The sequence below is a fragment of the Temnothorax americanus genome, unplaced genomic scaffold (genome assembly GCF_048541705.1).
Source record: "Temnothorax americanus isolate GAGA-0224 unplaced genomic scaffold, ASM4854170v1 Scaffold6, whole genome shotgun sequence".
NCBI classification, from domain to species: Eukaryota; Metazoa; Arthropoda; class Insecta; order Hymenoptera; family Formicidae; genus Temnothorax; species Temnothorax americanus.
The window spans coordinates 2,118,310-2,137,182 of NW_027509751.1; the positions used below are offsets into that span (position 1 = coordinate 2,118,310).

General features: G+C 43.3%; 1 protein-coding gene across 2 annotated transcripts in view; it reads right to left on the reverse strand.

Annotated features, from left to right (window-relative positions):
* LOC143905003 (uncharacterized) overlaps positions 1–18,873 on the reverse strand; it is a 128,802-nt gene that overhangs the window by 83,454 nt on the left and 26,475 nt on the right. The gene's annotated exons all lie outside the window — the stretch shown is intronic.

Consider the following 18,873-nt stretch of genomic DNA (forward strand, 5'->3'; position numbering starts at 1 on the left):
TTACTTATAATTAGCGTGAACACATTATGAATTTACATGCTGCTGGGTTCATGGTACAACACTAGTAAGATAATAATTACTACACGAGATGCTGAATAACGAACATCGGGACATTGTGTAACAAGAATAATAAAGTTACTCATTTAGATAGTGGATTTAGAAATCGGTTATTGCGGCTTGATATTCTGTTGCAATTACCCCTTGTAATACTCTATTTTAATTACGGTGCAGTTAGCAATAAACTGCGCAGTGTAATATCGGAAATATACACATTACGTAATCAATATATTAATTTCTCAAATCGCTTGTTGTATATCGCGCAAATTAAGTTTCATAATTAAACGTCGTAACACGAAAAGGAAAGCTTAAATAAGAATTACCGAGACTATACAGTATTGATCATTGACCTGCACGAATTAATATATAATTATAATTACATGATCACCATTAAGATGATGACTCATCGTCAAACTATTTGTTTCAAAAATGACATTTACCGTACGTACTAATGTGATGTAGCGATATACGGAGAAACATAAACTACCACCTCGATCGAATATATATCGAGAAGTGATCGGTGATCACCAGGAGTGACTATATATGACCACCCACGTAACACGGTTTATCCCGCCGCACAAAAGGCAGATCCTCGAAGCCGTCACTCGTGTAACTATGCGAATATGAAAAACGGGGAAGACAATATAATAATCAGTTATCAATATGGTCGAACTTGTTCGCACTTTGCGGCCGTTCATCGTAATCACTGCGAGCGCAGGGGCCGCATCTCCGGATATGCAGATGTATGATTAAACCGCATGATCACGTGTTCAGATCGCGAGAATATCGAAGGAAGCCGGCAATTAATTAATTAACGACCCCTAACCCCCAATGTTCTCTCTCGCTTGTCCACGTAATCTTCGTGAATATGAATATAATTTTAAAATTCGATCACGATATCTCGATTTAAATGATCAATTTAACAAAGTTCTATCTAAACCTTCTATGTGCGATACAAATGCGCATATATGTGACCGATCGCAAACACAGACGATAGCGATATTCTCACGAGCGCGCGAACTTCTTTTCAGGCCTCGCCGATGTCCGCGGTAATGAATCGCGTGGAGCAAATCGCCGGGAGATATCGACTCGCATTCGAATGGGGGAGGGAAAGGAGGCGAACGATAAAGGCTGATCGAGGACTCCCGCGAAGGTGGACGGATTATGCGATCGCGGGTGAAGACACGAAGAAGGATCCGTATGGGTGCTTCCCGTCCTGCTTTATGGCCGGCCAATCGCGGCCTCATATCTCCGAGACCCGAGACCATCCATCAACCTCCGGGAGCGAACAACCTACGTTCCCGACCTCGTCTGTCCTCCTACGAGTGTCATAACCTTCGCGAGCGTCACGACCTTACGTCGATACCTCCGCAAGGGTACCTGCGCTCGTACGTTATACGCGCTCGAAATAGCCTCGTGGCGGCGGCCAACGGCGGCGGCGGCGGCGGCCCCCTTCATCGATTCCCTGCCGATCTCATGATTTGTCGGAAATACGATTTGATCTCGAGGTCGTTGCCACCTCCGGAATTGTATGGCTACTTCGGTTATTATCTTTATCGGGGTCCGTGACGCTTTCGTGACACGTTCGAAGCAGCGCGTTTGGAATAGTCATCATACTAAATAACTTTTATGTCATTATATATAATATGTTTTTATACATATTGTCCACGATAGCGAACAAAATTTATTTGATTCTTCGCTCAAAAACAGCTATGCGAATATACTAAATGAAAAGATTTAGATAATAATATATATTACATATATAGTTAAATCAGATTTTCTAACTATTGAAGCGTGTTTCGTTTCACGGCTAAATCGTTGTCAGTTAGTATTTTAAGGCTTTGATGCATTAGATAATTATATGTAGTCGATAATTATAAGATATCGATACAGTAGCTGCTGCGTGTAATAACATATGCAATGTGAGTGAGTTTTATTGTTTTCCGGTGTGCTACGCGATAAAACGCGCGCGGGGTTCGACGACTCTTCGGACTTTGCATGCCAACTCGCATACCCGCCGTGTTTATTTGCCAAGGTAAGTTGATGATGCTGCTTTATTACTTGTTTATTCGTTTCCGCGAAACGAGTCAGCACCTTCTTAATTAGACTACGTCATGGTCGCGATAATGTCTTCGAACGCCGGTCACGCGACCTCATTTTCGTCAAATAAATCGCTCTCGCTTTTTAACAATGCACTTAAATCGCTGCCCTAACAGAGAATACGAGGCTTTTACGTAACGTTTTACGTTTATGTTGCACGCACCATTGCAAAGCGCCGAATACTCTCTCGGTATATCGTAAAAGTCACCGCTACCTTAAATCCGTTTCCTTGCGGAAACAGAGATAATTGATCTCTGTGTGCCTCACACAAACGTCAAACACATTAATAATATTTAACAATCTACATTTAATACACGTATGTAAAAATTTTTGTTATTTATTTATATATTATTGTATTATATAAATATACTTTATCTTTTCCACACAAATTGATATTGCAAAAAATAATTCTTTCATAAAATAATTATAGAACAAGAAAATAACTATTTACTTATTAATGTACATATATAAGTATATAAGGTGTTTTTATACAATCCGAGAAGCATACCCAAGCAATTTGTTGGACTTGGCGATGGTTGCACTTGTATAACCTAAAAAATTGCATTATTGCAGGGCAATAACAACCATTACCTGGATCTGATTCTTAATACGCTTACTCTCATGCTTAACGAGACGAACGTTAATGACCTTTTATGCGCGGCATTATCAAAGATGGCGCGTAATGAGCAATTGGCCGGACTTTACCCTTAATCACGGTCGAAAAACATGAACGAAGACTCGGAGTTCAAAGAAATCTATAGTTTTTACGATAAAGTAATACAAATCTAAATTCACTGATTCATATCAATTCTAGGCTTAAAAAAGTATAAATGCTAATAATAAATAGATAAAATATAAACATCAAAATACTTAATGGAAATTCTGTCTGGACGCATAAACTGAACAAAAAATTGTAAGATTATTGAATGATTAATCTTGAGCTAAAAATGTAAAATTGCGTAGAGATTTTTGCATAGATTTCGCAAAATTTACGAATTTAAATGTTCTTGGAATGGTATTATTAAGCCAAGAATATCGCAGAGTTGAGCAAAAATCTCAATGTTCGAAGCGGATGCTTGATCGCGAAAGAGATTACACTGCCGTTGTTTCTTCCCTTCTGTCTCTCCTATACACGCGGGAGGACGTCTCAATAATACAGGTACCGAAGCGCGAGTAGTACTCCAAGTGGTGCCAAGAGCCCACTTGTAATATATGGCCCTTAAATCATCAGGTAAGAGTGGATGTAGTGGCTTCACCGTCTAACCACTGCGTAGTAACCGCCCCGCAAACATATCAATCAGTATAGTATACGCTTCTAAAGAATACCGTGGCCGCCCTCGTTAATACAATATTCTTCATTTCAATGTTTGCGATTACGCTTCCGAGTCTACGCCATCATTTTTTAAATTATAGATAAGACAAGAAAAACTGAATAAGCTATGAAATTTTCGCTCTTAATATGCTTGCTAGAGTAATAAGTAATACAAAGCGTGCATATATTAATATTACAATATTCCTTTTCTTGTGTTAAGACTAGCCTCACGCGTAACGTCTGCGTGACATATATATAACGATTCGGGCGAGAGAAAACATATCGAACGAAAAACGAGAAAGAAAGTAATTGAAGAGGCAATCGCGGAAGACTCCGCGCGATTCAGTACAGCGATCGACTCGTTATAAGAAATGTTGGAGTTAAAAGGCATTTCGCTCGGCAGAGACACGAAGAAGCTGCCTTACGCGGTATCAGTTCTACGCTCGAATCCTTGTTAGGCCACTCGCGGAGTGGCGAAAAGTGCATGATGCGGTCCGAGAGCAAGCGACGAAGAAACGGTCGGCGAGCGAAGCGAGACGCACGCAACGCTGCGTCGGCGGTGGCGGTTCTGCAGCGTTGCAGCGTGGATTAAGTACGATACCGCGGTGCACTACGCCGATATCGCGTGCGTCCGGTTAATTTCCCGCGATTCACGTGCGGCGGGAAATAGAGGGAGGAAGACGTAAAAATCGCTCGCGATGTTCTTTAACATTTTTTCTTTTCGTTTCGCGAAGAAGTGTTAAACAATGTCGATGATACTGCCGAACGCAATTATGTGACGTCGGGAAATGGAGAGACATGATTACGTGAATTAACATGAGACGTTAATTAAGGATAGTTTGCAGAAAGTCTTTGGTGTATATTTCCGAACATTCTTTTCGCTCGCTGTGATCACGAATAACACCGGTAAACAGTTAACAGGTAATCTAATTTACAAATTCGGTATGCAAGTAACCGCTCTCTCTCTCTCTCTCTCTCTCTCTCTCTCTCTCTCTCTCTCTCTCTCTCTCTCTCTCTCTTTCCGAAAGAGATACATGGAAATGTACGATCGTACAGAGCGCTCCTGGATAATTTCCACGGTTCAATTACCAACGAAATCGAAATTGCCAGCGAGAGCGTGCGTGTATCTTACGCTGTATGGCACAGTAATGATTTCATATCCGCGGTCGAAAGCCGTTGCCGTTCCTGCAGATTATCACGGTAATCAGGCGGTACTGACAGGCGCTTGAGTGGTAGTAGCATTGACCGCATGGCGGAGAGATGAAGTCGTATCGCGAGGAGTGGTAACAATGAGCGCAATGATAATGCGTCCCGCGTCGTCGTGAATGGATGAAGAAGACAAGATAGAGAGAAAGAGATGTGGAAGGGAGAGAGGGGAGGGATGAAGATGCGCCGAGGATACGCCGAGAATGCCCCAGGAGATCATTAGTCCACCTGGCCACGGCCCCGGGTAACACTTAACTGCTTGACAAGCGTTGCGAGCCGTTATCGGTTTGCCTCTAATTATGCACACGTGACCACACATATAATAAGTGCCTATTCACCCTTCGTTCCCGTCCGACTTCCTTCGCGCCTCATTGTTGGGACGGACGTTTAGCGAAACTAGTCCAGGGACGTTATATACTAACGGAAGAATAGTATATTCAAACAGAAATAGAAGTGCATCACGGAATGGAAAGTTTTTCAAAAAAAACTTTCAAGAATATTCCTAAGGCTATCGCACAACAACATATACCTAAAGACTTGCATATTTATAGCAAGATTAAAGATAATTAGGCGTTGCACGGGAAAACAAGAAAGCGTAATGCGCCCCACAAACGTTTTGGAGACTATGATTAAAACATCTACCATTGTCATCCTTTGAGAATCGTATCGCAATCCGGAATGCCAATCGATCCTTAGCTACGGAGGGAATGCGCGGCACTGCATTTGATTTATACCGAGCGCGCGGGCTTCGTATGCATGCGTGCGTGTACATGGAGAAGCAAAAAAAAACCCGCTAGGAAAGAAGATATGAGAAGACAGAAGTATGGCAGCGCAAATCTTAAATATGTCAAGATAGAACGCGAGGGATCCGAATGAGTCCTAACAAGAAACATGACAAAAAAACAGAAAGATGGTTTCTAAAGCACCGCGAGTTTTTAATCTCAGAAATGATGTAGCTAATAACAATGTCAATAAAATTCTAATAATACGGAAAGTTTTTGTAATATTTTATGAACAGTTTTAGAATAAAAACTATAACAAAAATTTTGATTATTTAAGATTTAAAGTAGACTTTAAACGTGCTTGATAAAACGTGAACAGACTTTATCAACACTACCAGCTTGGAAAAATAATGTATATGTAGCTATAACGTTAATACGTTATTTCATCATTTTTAATAAACTATTACTTATATGTATAATGATATATAAATTTTCACGCATATGTAATAAAGTATAATGATAATGCGTAGAAGAAAAGGGTAATGATCAACTTTGCGTGGGTGGAGAACAAGAAACTGCGCGGAGGAAGGAGGATGAAGGGAGCCTCGCGAAACTGGATCCATGTAGCGTGTGGCGTGCACCAGGACGCCTCGGAATCGGCTTAATCGTGATTAATATCACGAGCTCATACTGCATGTCGGTAATTATCTACACGTGTTTTACCGAGTCAAACCGATCGTGCGCCCGGCCTCCACGTGTGGGAACACGATTCGGATTCATCCTCGCCCGCTACTATCCTCGCCTCTCCATTCTCTCCTTCCATCCTTTACTTCTGCAGATCGCTAATCGCCTCATCACACCGTTCGCCGTTTCGAATTTTCGTTTTTTGTTTTTTTTTTTTTACATCAACCGGCCAAAACGTATACATTTATAATAAACGAGAAAATGTTTCAATTCCTCTTACGCATCTATAGTAAAAAGGGTAGTGCTATTTCTTCCGAGTATTACGTGGGCGCTAGAAATCAGTACGGGCTTAATCGTGACCCGATACAATGGGAATGCACCCATTGTAGTCACAAATGTACAAACATACACAATCTAATATATGTATCTTATTCAGAATTGCAAAGTACACTTTACACATACAATCTGTGTTAAGACTTCAGAGACACCATTATAGTTTTACACCGAGATTTTAAGAGTAATGAAATATCCATACTTTATTTTCAATATTAAATAATTTTGGAATTAGTTATTGATATTCTAGTAAGTGTGTATCTTATTAAATCCGTGCTGTTTCTCTCTAACTGTAGGTATTATATTGTGGCTCTAACCGCGCTTTTACGTATCCAGGTCTTCGCTGATACAGCTGCTATAGAGTTATCGCGCTATCGGTAGTATAGAGCAAAGAAAAGATAGGGATTGTTCACGGAGGAGAAAGGTCGGGACAAACGATTCAACAAAAATGAGTCGATGGTGGGAGGTAAGAACCCGGGCAACTATAGCGGAAAGCGTGTATTATCATATAGCAGCGTGACTCCGAGCGGCCGCACGGCTCATCTGAATAAATATCGTATTATAATTAAAGGAATCGTTCGATCCATAAATCAATGAAGTCGGTTTATATATCAAGCCTCACCTATATAATGTGTACCGGTGCAGGGCCCAGCGGGCCCTGCACTCGCCGTGGGGGATCCCCCTATGCTAATGGCGTCCTCTCACGAAGACTAGAAGGAGGGAAAGAAAGAAAGAGAAAGAGACGGATAAAGACGCGCTATATCCGCGGTACGTTCGTTCGGCCCTGACCCGAACCTTCATGAAATACAACCCCCTTCGCCCCTTTTCTCGTACCGCGCACACCGAGCCTCTGATCTTCGCCGACCGCAACTGCTTATCAATTTGTTACCGTGCGCTGTTTGTTAAATCAAATCAAGGGCTCGCACGCCGAGTCAATAAATAATCCTGCTTAATATGTGCAACTCGAAATCTGCAACTCTCGGTATCGTGTTAGCCTTCAGTATATAACCCAGGCCACAAACCTCGGTAATAGGGAATCAGATCGTAGAATAAATGTAGAAAAGCGTAAATTAAATTTATATTATAATATTAGGTTTCTAATATTTTCTCTAATTGTTAAGCGGACGTGAATACAAATTTTATAAAAAAGGAATATTCATATACGTATATAATACTTTAACAGTTTTGACGGCTTAACGATTGTCCGTCTGATAAAACCCTCTCTAGTTTGGATCCTTGCTCGATACCCTCCGGTAACATTATCTTTTCGGAACACGCCGTGCGTTCCGCTTCTTCGGAGAAAAAAAACGATACGTGTCCCCTTTGTCCCCTTTACGTTTATTATGACGACTCCGGACAGAGCGTGGACGTACGGTAGTTTATTTGGGCGGTGATGGGGCCCCGGTTTTGCGGGCTCGAACGAATTAACGACGCGGCCGCGATTAACAAAGGGCGATACAAATTAGATTAAATCGCCGTAGGGGGCGGCATCGCGGTAGAGAAAGGCGAATGATGATACTGCTTGATAAATAGACGAACGTCATGCGATGCCTAAACGGAGACTTCGTTCGGCTCCGAAATGGAATGCCAACGCCGACAGGATGCGCCGGCTATCTCCCCCCCCCCCCCCGACAGAAGAATATTTTCCCTACCAACGAAGGCGAGCATAATTAACATCGAAGATGCGTACGTTATAATTTACGCATTTTCCCTATATCTAATTAATAAAGGACACAATCGTTGTGCGAAGGAAAAAAATATCCCGTATATCATTTGTCGGCGCTTTTCCCGCGTCCTTTAATTAGAGGACTAAACAATTTTCTATTCGGCAGAACGTCGGGAAATAAATCAATGAACGAAGTTTCGTGTCGGGATGCAGAAGTTCCCTCGAGAAACGAACGAACGCGTTTGGTCTACCTACCTACCGGTGGCTGCTGCAACCACCCACCTTCTTGCGTCCACATAAATTTCAGACACGCCATTCGGCACTATCATTATGTTTCCTCCGCTGACGAGAAGCGTCGCCGTAATTTTAACAAGTTCGTAGAAGTCTCGCAATTAAGGAAACGCGAGCATCACTTGCTTTCCGGCGCCAGAGCACGGTTTCCTTGTGTGAAGGCCATCTTTTATTTATATATTGCTGTGACTATCCGCGCACGAAACAGAAACCACAAATTATTCTCATAAAAGAAGAGCGGATGATCAGATATAATTGACATAGATGCATTATAACAATGTACAATTCTCAGGATTTGATGTACTTTAAGTGATACGTTACAATTATAGATTTGCAATTAAAAATACTTATTCCTTGCGGAATAATTGTTAAAACTATGTCAAAGAAGACTGTTTGCAAATTTCTCTTCTGCACATGTACAGTAACTAACATAAACGCAATAATATTATTTTCTTTAGAATTTGAATGTTTGATGTCTGTTAAATGTAAGCAGAAATATACTTAGGTACTATAATTAAAACGTAATTTTTTATATTTTTTACGTGAAGAGAAGACACAGCGATTGATTGAAAAGATATTCTCATCGTTACGTAAAAGAAGGCATCTCTCGATCTTTCTTACCCAAAATCTGACTTGCGTCGCGACGCGACGCAAGGTGCTTCTTTGTAGAGAAGAAAGAGCGAGGAATATATTATCAAGGTGCTCTGGGAGAGAGCGGAGCGAAGAAAGGAAGGCGAGGAGGCGAGGTGGGCAACAGGACGAAGAAGATGAGTACGAGTAAGGATCCGACGGAACACACCCCTCGAAACGTTCGGTCGGGCCGGTCAGGCGGCCGCGGCCAATATTTAATTACAGATAATTACCGGTTATAATGCGCGGCAGATCGGCGGCCTGCCGTTTAATTGATCGGCTTTACGGCCTGATTTGTGTATCTACCTTCGCGTTCGTGCGATCCGCCGTTAAAGCCGGGGCCCGATTTTTAATCCTGCCGGGTTCTGGTCCTGCATGCGTTTCGGCGTGGCGCACACGCCTGCCGAAGAGAATCGCATCCGATCATTATTTAAAACTGCATTACGCAATCCACCCACCTCGTTGCCGCGTAGCTTTATTGCGCGGTGCCCGGAGTACCGGTATTCGAATTAAGCGGAGAGTTAAGTAAAAGGAATCGTCCGAGTGAACGCTACGAAGAAAAAACTGAAGCCCATACGCGCGCGCGCGCGCTCTGGCACCGTGAGAAACCGCCAACATGCGGAAAAGTTCGTTATACGTGGCGCGGTGTTCCGCATAAGTGCGACGAGAGTAACCTACCGTTTCGTCATAGAGAATAAATCGAGTCTTTTCGGTAATATGAAATCGATAACATGAAATTACACGTAACATAATTATCAAATCGCAATTTAATATAATAGCATATGACAATTAATTATAACTGTAAAATCGCCAGATTATTTTATAATTATAAAAGTGTAGATAAAAAGACATGGATATCATCTTGTAATTTTTACTATCCTTTCTATATGTTAAAATAAATACTTAAGATATGTTAGAAAAAAATTACAAGTTTGCGTTTTCCTTTTTGTTATAGGCAAACTAGTGTTCTAAAATATAATTGTTACATAAATACAATCTATAAATAGGTTGGTACAAAGAGCAATGTCGCCTCGAGTATATTGAGAATCTCTGCCTCAATAAATAGCCGGCAGGTCGGTAAATGTTCCGCACCTCCGCGCGAAGGTGGAGCGATATCCTTTTGCGGAAGAAGAGAATGCCTGCAAGGAGGAAGACGAGGTGGTCCCGCGCACGGAAAGAGATGCCGCGGTATCTCGTCTCGTCTCAATCCTCTATCGCGTTATTATCGCATTATATTGAGACGTGGGCCTCGAAATGTGTCGGGAGCCCTCCCTCTCCCCGCCACAATCGCTATTCCGCTCGGACACGCGGAACACGCGTAAAAATCTCGCCGGTAATGCACGGAAAGTTCGGGCACGGTCGGCACCCTTTGCCGAGATCGGAGCATGCAGATCCGACACGAAATATCATTAATAGTCGTTTGCCGGATGACCGAACCCGGTAATCGACCGTTCTGCGGTTCGGGATCGGATCGCCCGAAAACCGCAACACGCCGGCGATGCCGCGGCATCGTCGACTCCGATGCGGCCGCGCCGACCAAGCACTTTAAAGTCCCGTTCGCGTCGTAATTTATGTTCATATATATATATATATATATATAAACTCCACCTCACTAAGTGCGAATAGTATAGCGCGGCGAGCATCGCTCACACTGAGTATTGCTCGTCACGTTGGCGAAGCAACGCCTCCTCGAACTAATTTTTCAGCAGATCCACGCCGGGAATTATAAATATATAGAATACGTCCGGATATATCTTGCGCATATTATGAAAGAAATCGATGAATTAGAACTTATGAGTGAACTACTTGCGTTTAGTCGCAAGAAGACGCGTCATTTGCTGTATCGTACGATTGTGGCACAAACACCGTAGTCGAGGAAAGAGCGAAGGAGACATCGAGCAGAAGAAACGTGCGAGAAGGATGCAAAGAGCGATAAGAAACGGCGAGGAAGGAGGTCGCGTAGACGCTCGGCGGGGGAATCAGTTAAGGTAGTCGTCTCGTCAGGGCATGTATTAGATAAAATTTTCGATTTCGGATTTTATATCAAATTATATGATCAGCTTTGCAGTCGATTTTTTCTGTGACTCCTTACCGACTATTTTTTCTAGAAAATCGATCTCAAAAATCACAAATTTTGCATCAATTCATACAGACGGCCAGAAAAAGAAGGCTCTATCACAGTTTCAATCACATATTTTCGCATTTTTCGATTAGATGAAGTGAGAAAAAACATTGCTTTTTGTACATTAGATTTCGAAGAATCCGATGCAACCATAAAATATATAGTTTGCCGGAGATTTCGCTGCTAATTTTTTAGTTTATTTTAGTGAAAATGCGGTAATCGAGCAGACATTTTTTGGTCGAGGTAAGGTTGGGAATACTTTTGGCAACGCCGCTGGCTAATCACTGTAGTTGCAGGTTATGGGGCTCGTCTTTCTTAGCCGACGTGGATAGTGATTGACACCCCTGTCATGCGTTTTGAAACCCTTTCTCGGTACGTGTCAAAATTCAATCGAAAAGTATTTTTCTCACTTGTAACCTTTCTCGACGACTCGCATGATCAGCAAAACGGAGTCAAATGAAAAAAATCACATAATTTGGAAAAAGTAACATACTTTGTCACGTATGAAATTTTACACCATACGTCATAAAATTATTTTTCCCTTAGCAAAAATTGCCTGAAATATATTTCTGAACGTAAAAACCTACAAACAGTCGCATGACTAGCACGTAGCGAGACGCCTACCTTAAGGGCCCATTCTCGGCCCGGCGCGGCGGTGGTGCGACGAACTTTTTGTCGTGGATTTAATAAGGCGTCGGGTGTGACGATCATGTAAAAAGAAGGAGATGCGAGCGGAGGGATGCGAGAGAGCGCGAACGAAGGACGGAGCGGAAAGGAGTAGATAGACGCGGAGAAGGACGAAATAAGAAGGGAAAGCGCATCCACGAGTGCGGGCCGAGTGCGGGCCTTACGAGTGTTCTCACGTGAAAGGGGAGGGTCCCGCCGCGCCGCCACCGAGCCGCGTTCGCTTTTTTACGGCACTTCCAGCAAGTCGTAAATACGGTCATCCGGCGCAATAACGCGGCAAAACACAGCGGGCGCGAACGCCGCAAGACTTTCCGATGCAAGTCCACCAGTGCTTGCATTGAAGGGCCTGTAACGACCTTTGCGTCGCGGTCGGGGCGGCAGCAACTCGTGTGAGCTCCCTTTTCGATTCCCTCCGTTTTTCGCGCCTCGACTCGGGACTCGGGTCCACCTGGCCCTACAAAGAGAGAAACTCAGACCGGAAGCTAATCCTACGCACAATGTCCACTGCGTTGCGACTCGGTGCGTGAAGTTGCCTTCCAGTCTCGGTGTCATTGTTCGCTTGATTGCTTCTGGGCAGCTCTACGACGGGCAAGCTTATGAAACTATGCCTTTTATCGGGCCGCGATTAGACTCGCCGCGCATAAGAGCTATAAGCAGGAGTAATTCTCTTGTTACTCGCTTTCGACACACCTGCACTGTTCCCAAAAAACTGTAAAGTCGTATTAAAAAAGATTTCAAATGCAAATTTGCGAAACTCTTGAAATATAAAAATATGTATGATATAATAAAACATAAGACGAGATCGAAAATGTATGTTTCGAATATATCCCTGCAGGAGAGAAGTTTCTACATATGCTCGTGACTACGCAAATAACATAATGCATAAGTCGGAGCGTGTGTGTGAGTTCATATACAATCGACGTAGTTTCGAAGTAGGTACTCGACGCGCGAAGTCCCGTCGACACGGCGAACAATTTCAGCCGGCGCGCTAATAGAAGTCGAATTACGATAATAAAGTGTCCTAGCGAGGCAAAGTGGCGTCCATTAGTTACGTTGGGGGATCTTCGTGAAGAAACGAACCTGCTCCAGATCCACTGGGAATCAGAACGCTGCCGTCTTTGCAGCGTCATCGCTCGCGGCTCGCCACGATACAAAGAGACAACGCCGCCGCCGCCGCCGCCGCCGCAGCCGCAGCCGCTACGAGGGGCGACGACGACCCGAAAAAGTGGCTATGCTAAATAATAGTGCTTCCGTCGGGCCGTCGTCCGCTCGCCACATAGTTCATTCATGAATCTGAATGCGGTATGTCTTCAGAGCGGGCTAGACGCCGCGCCGCGGTGCGGCCACATCGAACGCGATCGGGAATCGAATGAAGAATAATGGATCTGGATAAAGAATTTTTCAACATAGTCACGCACTAAATCGATTTGAGGCAAAAAAAGAAATTAAATTTATCCGGTAATCATTACTTTCTGACGCACCTACTTATTGGTGTGAGCGAGATTGTTAATAATAAACCGAAAAAAATGGCGAAGACGATAAATGTAATAATCTGCGTTAAAAAAACGATTATTTAAATTAAATATTAGCGCTTTAGAGAGAGAAAGAGAGAGAGAGAGAGAGAGAACGAGAGAGAGGTACATCGCGAGATTCAGTTAAAGCTTCAATTTTCTCGCACACTCAAGAAAGTTATGTACGTAATGTCGTGCAATCCTGAATCGATCGAACGAACTAAAATTGTATCCTCACTCCCGAGCAGTCAATTTTGCGCGATAAAGCTTCTTCTATCGAACTGCACGCTCGTTCACGGATAAAACGGTGGTGCCGTTCTATCAACAATATTCGAAGAAAGAAAAGCGTCTTTCCTCCGTTCGTCTAGCTCTCCAGTCGCACTTTCTTTATCCTTTTCTCCCCCTCTTTTTCTGGCGAGAAGCGGCAAAATATACCAAACATGGATACGTATATATATCTATGTTCTGTTAGGTCTGTTTCCAGGAAGTGCAGCAATCTAGGAATTTGCGTAGGACACGGGCAATTACTACGGTGGGAACTAATGCGGCAGTCGAATCAACTTTTTCTTGTCCTTTCTGCCTTTTTTTCAGAAGGGACGTGAGTAGCGTCTGGATTCTTTAATGGGGCCGGACGATTGCCTGAATGGCGCCACCGTTTTCGCGGCAAAGTGACGGCAGACCCAACATCGTCTGCAGGTGTCGGGATGCTGCCCGCACGAACTACGTCACAACGCGTTTTCTGACGTGAGGTGACGAAGGTGAATGGACATCGCTCGCCCTGGAGATGGGTCCAGATAACACGGACGACGCCGTTTCTCATATTCGCTCGTTAACAGATTCCGGAAACTCACGCATTCCTCCGCCGCTATCTGAGAGATACTGAATAACGCGCTACGTGCCTGATTGCGGTCGCGTATGCAAATTTACACGCACAGATAAGGGAGGATAATTACGAAGAAATTATGAGCGAGGCCGTGTCGAAGCGTGTTACCGTGCAGTCTCCAACTTTACACGGATCTCCGCGAATGTGAAACGCGATTCTGTCAGCAAAATTTCATTTCCTAACTCATATTCAGAATAAAATTTACGTTCATTAACGTATAAAGTCATCTTCGTTTCGCCAGTCATTGAGATCAGTAATTTGCGATGAATCTCGTCAATCCCTAAACGGGGCAGAATCTTGACCGCACGTTACCTCCCCGGTCAGTTCAGCCTTCTTGACCATTTTAGAGAAGGCAAAAGGAGATGCGTGAGGAGTCTCTAAAGACGAGTGGCATCAATATTTTCTTGCACACCCATCGAACGAGTTTGAGATAGGTCGGTGGCTGATGCGTTCGCGAGGGAAAGAAAGAATACTCGTAATAACGGGATAAACGAGCGATCGAGCATCATCGTAGTACCGTCACATTCCGATACGTAACGGCGAAAAGATCAGTACATCGCGTATTGGACAACCTGAGGGAACGAGTATACTGTGAATAGGCAACGACGATTGGTTATATAAAATTTCTCGGAAATGCGCTCGAGGAGCGTGCGTACAGTTTTTGAGAAGATCGGAGCGGAGACGAGAGAGAGCGGCTCTACCAGTATTCTACGAGTGGAATTACTGTGTTCGCGGAAGAAATTTCTTTGATCGCGCTTGCGAGAACCGTATAACAGATGCCCCTGCGCGGAGGGTCCGCTCGCTTCTCGCGCGCGCTCTTTGCAAATTAGATCGGGCTTGGATTGCAAGGCACTTCCATTCGATACCAGTTTTTAGATGCGTCGAAACATCGTGTGTGCCGTAGGATTAATCCTTACGCGGACACGTTCCTTCCAAGGATAATAGTGGGATCCACAGGTTGAGAATCCGCACGGAGCACCGAGTCCCCTGTTTGGATTCCAATTATTCAGCGGCGTGTCCCGAAACTCTCAATTCTTCGTGAATCCTGACCCCGGACCTTTCTCCTTCCTTCCCTTCTGTCCCGTTTGACCCGCGCTCTCTTCACCAGACTCTGCATAGATAATGAACCACGAAAAAGGAAGGCAACCGCGTGCGGCTCGCTGTCGTCGCAGACGAATCAAAAAACTCCACCTTCTACCTCCACCGACGTTCAGCAACGCCATTTCCTGTTCGTGGAGAGTACCTGCCCATAATCATTATTATTCGCAGCCAAATAGCTGGTGTCTCTCTTTCTCTCTCGCGCCATTGATAATCTTCTTATCTCGGGAATATCGAGGCGCTCAATATCGCGGCTGCTCTGTTGAAAGTGTTGTATTTGTACAACAACTATTTCGTGATAATAAATTTTTATGTTTATAACATAAAAATAAAATCAAGATAAATGATCGTATTATATAAGTGAAACTATTAGATAATTATCTAATATTCTATATGGTGCGATTGGTTAATCACTTATCTCTGTCATAAATTCTACGATTTCTAAAAGTTCTACAAGCAACAACCGGACGGCATCTTATACAGACTCTATGTTTCTCCCGGAAATAATGGAATTATATTTAGTATTATATAAAGAAACAATTGCAATTTACATTATATTATATTATTATTGTTAAGAAGAAATTAATATAAATATTTCAGTTTGTCATTTATGCAAGGTAAAACTAAGTAAAATAATTCAGTCCATAAGGTACACGTAGATAAAACTTCCTCTAATTTCGAAGAAGAACGATAGAAAGTAAGGCGATGAAGATGAAAGCAATGTACACCGAATGTAAAGTACCGACGGGATCGCAATTCGTAAAACTGAGCTGCTGTTCCGTCACCTTCGCAGGTAGTTGGTAGACGAAAGCGTCGAGAGGAAAGGACTTGGATACCGCCGAGAGGAAAAGAGACGAGAGAATAGAGAGAAGGAAAGAGAGAGAAAGACATACTCCGTCAGGTAGGAAGAACAGAGTAAAGAGACGTGGAAGTGGCAGGGCGAAGAAGAGGAGAGTAAAGGCCCCGGGCGAGGTCACCCACCGCCCCCGCCCCCCTCACTCCCCCATACACTCTGATTATCCGCCGCCGGGGGCGGGACGCTCTGTAATGAGCATCGAAGAGGTGCTCAACCTCTGACTGTTTCGTAAATTTTCTTTGACTAACGTCAAAGCAACTTAAAAATATTTCGGCGATATCTTTCTCTTATCTTTCGAACGCGAAAAATCCAAGTTTCATCTTACATTCTTTTTGTTTAATAATGTCGAAGTCTACACATATACATGTGCGAATAAATGAAAACCAATATAGATAAATGTATCTTTTAAAATTGTAAAAAATAAATTTATAATTTTGCTAGTGTCTCATAAATAAATTACGAGATAATTGATGGAACTCATTGTAAATTTGTAAATAATATACGCTTTAAAAGATTGATTTTAAATGACTATATATATATATATATATATATATATATATATATATATAATTTTCTTTTATGTAATATATAATCTCTTAACGAAAGATCTGTTGTTATCGCACATGTATCATAAACATGTAAATAAACAGCTCGATTTAATTGAAGACAGGTTGATCGCAAAATAGAACACTCGCGGGCGAAGATTAGGGTAAAGCAGGAAGCAACGGAAGATGACGGGATGGTAAACGTTTGAATGGCGAAGCACGGCGTCGTCGGCTGTCTGCGAAGACACTCGGATGATCGAGCGATGTTATTTTAAGTTTTCCGTGGGGGCCCTCGGCTTCTCTCCCGTCTTGCCCTAATCGGCTGTCAGCCACCCCCGTAGCGTGGGGTCGGCAGACTACCCCCACAACGTTTAATACATATGTGCGCGTAACACACGCGCGCAATTTCACCGATCGGGAGAGCAGTCGTCTGACACGACCCCCCACGGACAAGATTCGCCCTTTTTTTCTCTCCTACATCGAGATTCGCGCCCAAGGATTCATGCCCCTCGAGGGGTCAGATTCAAAACGCTTTACACTCTCATAACCGGAACCTGTTGATTCGGCAACCCCCGAAAATCTCAACCACCTCGACTACCCGCCGAACAAGAATTCTTCGGCGTCCGCTCGTCTAGAAATACTCTATTATGAATAATTTTTAATTTCTAATAAAGATGAAATCCTTCCTATTTAAAAAAAAAGTTACAATGTGTGTGTGTGTGAGAGAGAGAGAGAGAGAGAGAGAGAGAGAGAGAAGGTAGTATATAATAAATATAATATAGACAAGAGAGAAGAAGTCGTTTTGTTATCATATGGGATATTTTGTACCTAAGATATGAACAACTCAATAGACCCTCAGGACATTCCGCCACCATCAGCGACGCAACACCTAGTCAACTACCGCAACTCTGTATTCTCAAACGTACGATAGACCGTGAAGATGGAGTCGCTTCAGGAAAGTTAGAATGCCCTCGCAAGGCTGCGCGGTTCGTTTGATGGCCTTCTCTTCCTCCGTCCTGGACCATCCACGTGTTTCCACTGGATGACCGTTTACACCATCAGGTTTGGTGGCACATATTATATACCGTAGGAAGAAAACAGAAGAAGAGAAGACCGAGGGACGAAAACGAACGAAGCCAAAGGCAGAGACAGAGCGAGAAAGAGAGCAGGAGAATGAGAAAAAGAAAGAGAAAGAAAAAAGAGAGAGAGAGATAGATAGACCGTTGCTTTCTTGGGCTCCGGCGTGCTTATTGCGTGATATTAGCCACGGTGGCTGCCGCCACTGCTGGGATAATCATAATCTCCAAAGGGGGACAAAACACAGGCCCCGAATCGCATAACGCTGAATTTTACGACTTCTGGCATAGAGGAGACGCGACCGGATGCACAACGCGGCTTTTTATGCTCTCCTAACAGCCCCCGACTTGATATCACGCCCAGAGATAGACGGCTTTTCGAAACATCTCTCCGACCGTCGTTGGATTCGCTTGTCGGATTCATCGTCATTGAACTTGAATACGAAAGTGTCGACGGAGGAAGGTACTAAGAGAAGGAAGAACGAAGCCAATCTTCAAAGTCGAAAATTATGCTTGTGAAAAAAAACACAAAAATCATAAAAAATTGAATTTTTAATCCGATATCGAATGACGTTATAAAAACTAGCTTATTATTCTTATATTTTGTATGTAAATGTATGAGAAATTGGTCAAAATTATTTTACCAATTAAAAATTATTCTCACTATTTTTATGAAAATACGGATGTTACTTATTACAATTGAGAACAGTTGAGCCGCTTTTTGCCAGGTCTAGTGTGTCTGCAATATAAAACTAGTCGACCGCCGACACTTTCCGCTTGAGGTAATTATTCCGAGAATTCGATCTAATTTACGTGTTTGCATAGGCGCACGATCGAGCCGGTGCGCGCTGTAAAAAAGGCATAAAGAGAAAGAAAAAAGAGAGAGAGAGAGAGAGAGAGAGAGAGAGAGAGAGAGAGAGAGAGAGAGAGAGAGAGAGAACGGGCACCCAGCGGCGTTACATCGGCATTTCGCAATGTTGTATGAAATCAACAGCGAATGAGGCACTGAATGGAAGCGAATTGCGCGAGTCGAGACGGCGAGTCAAGTCAACGCGTTTCGAAGCGCACAGACTGCGTAATAGGGAGGATATTTT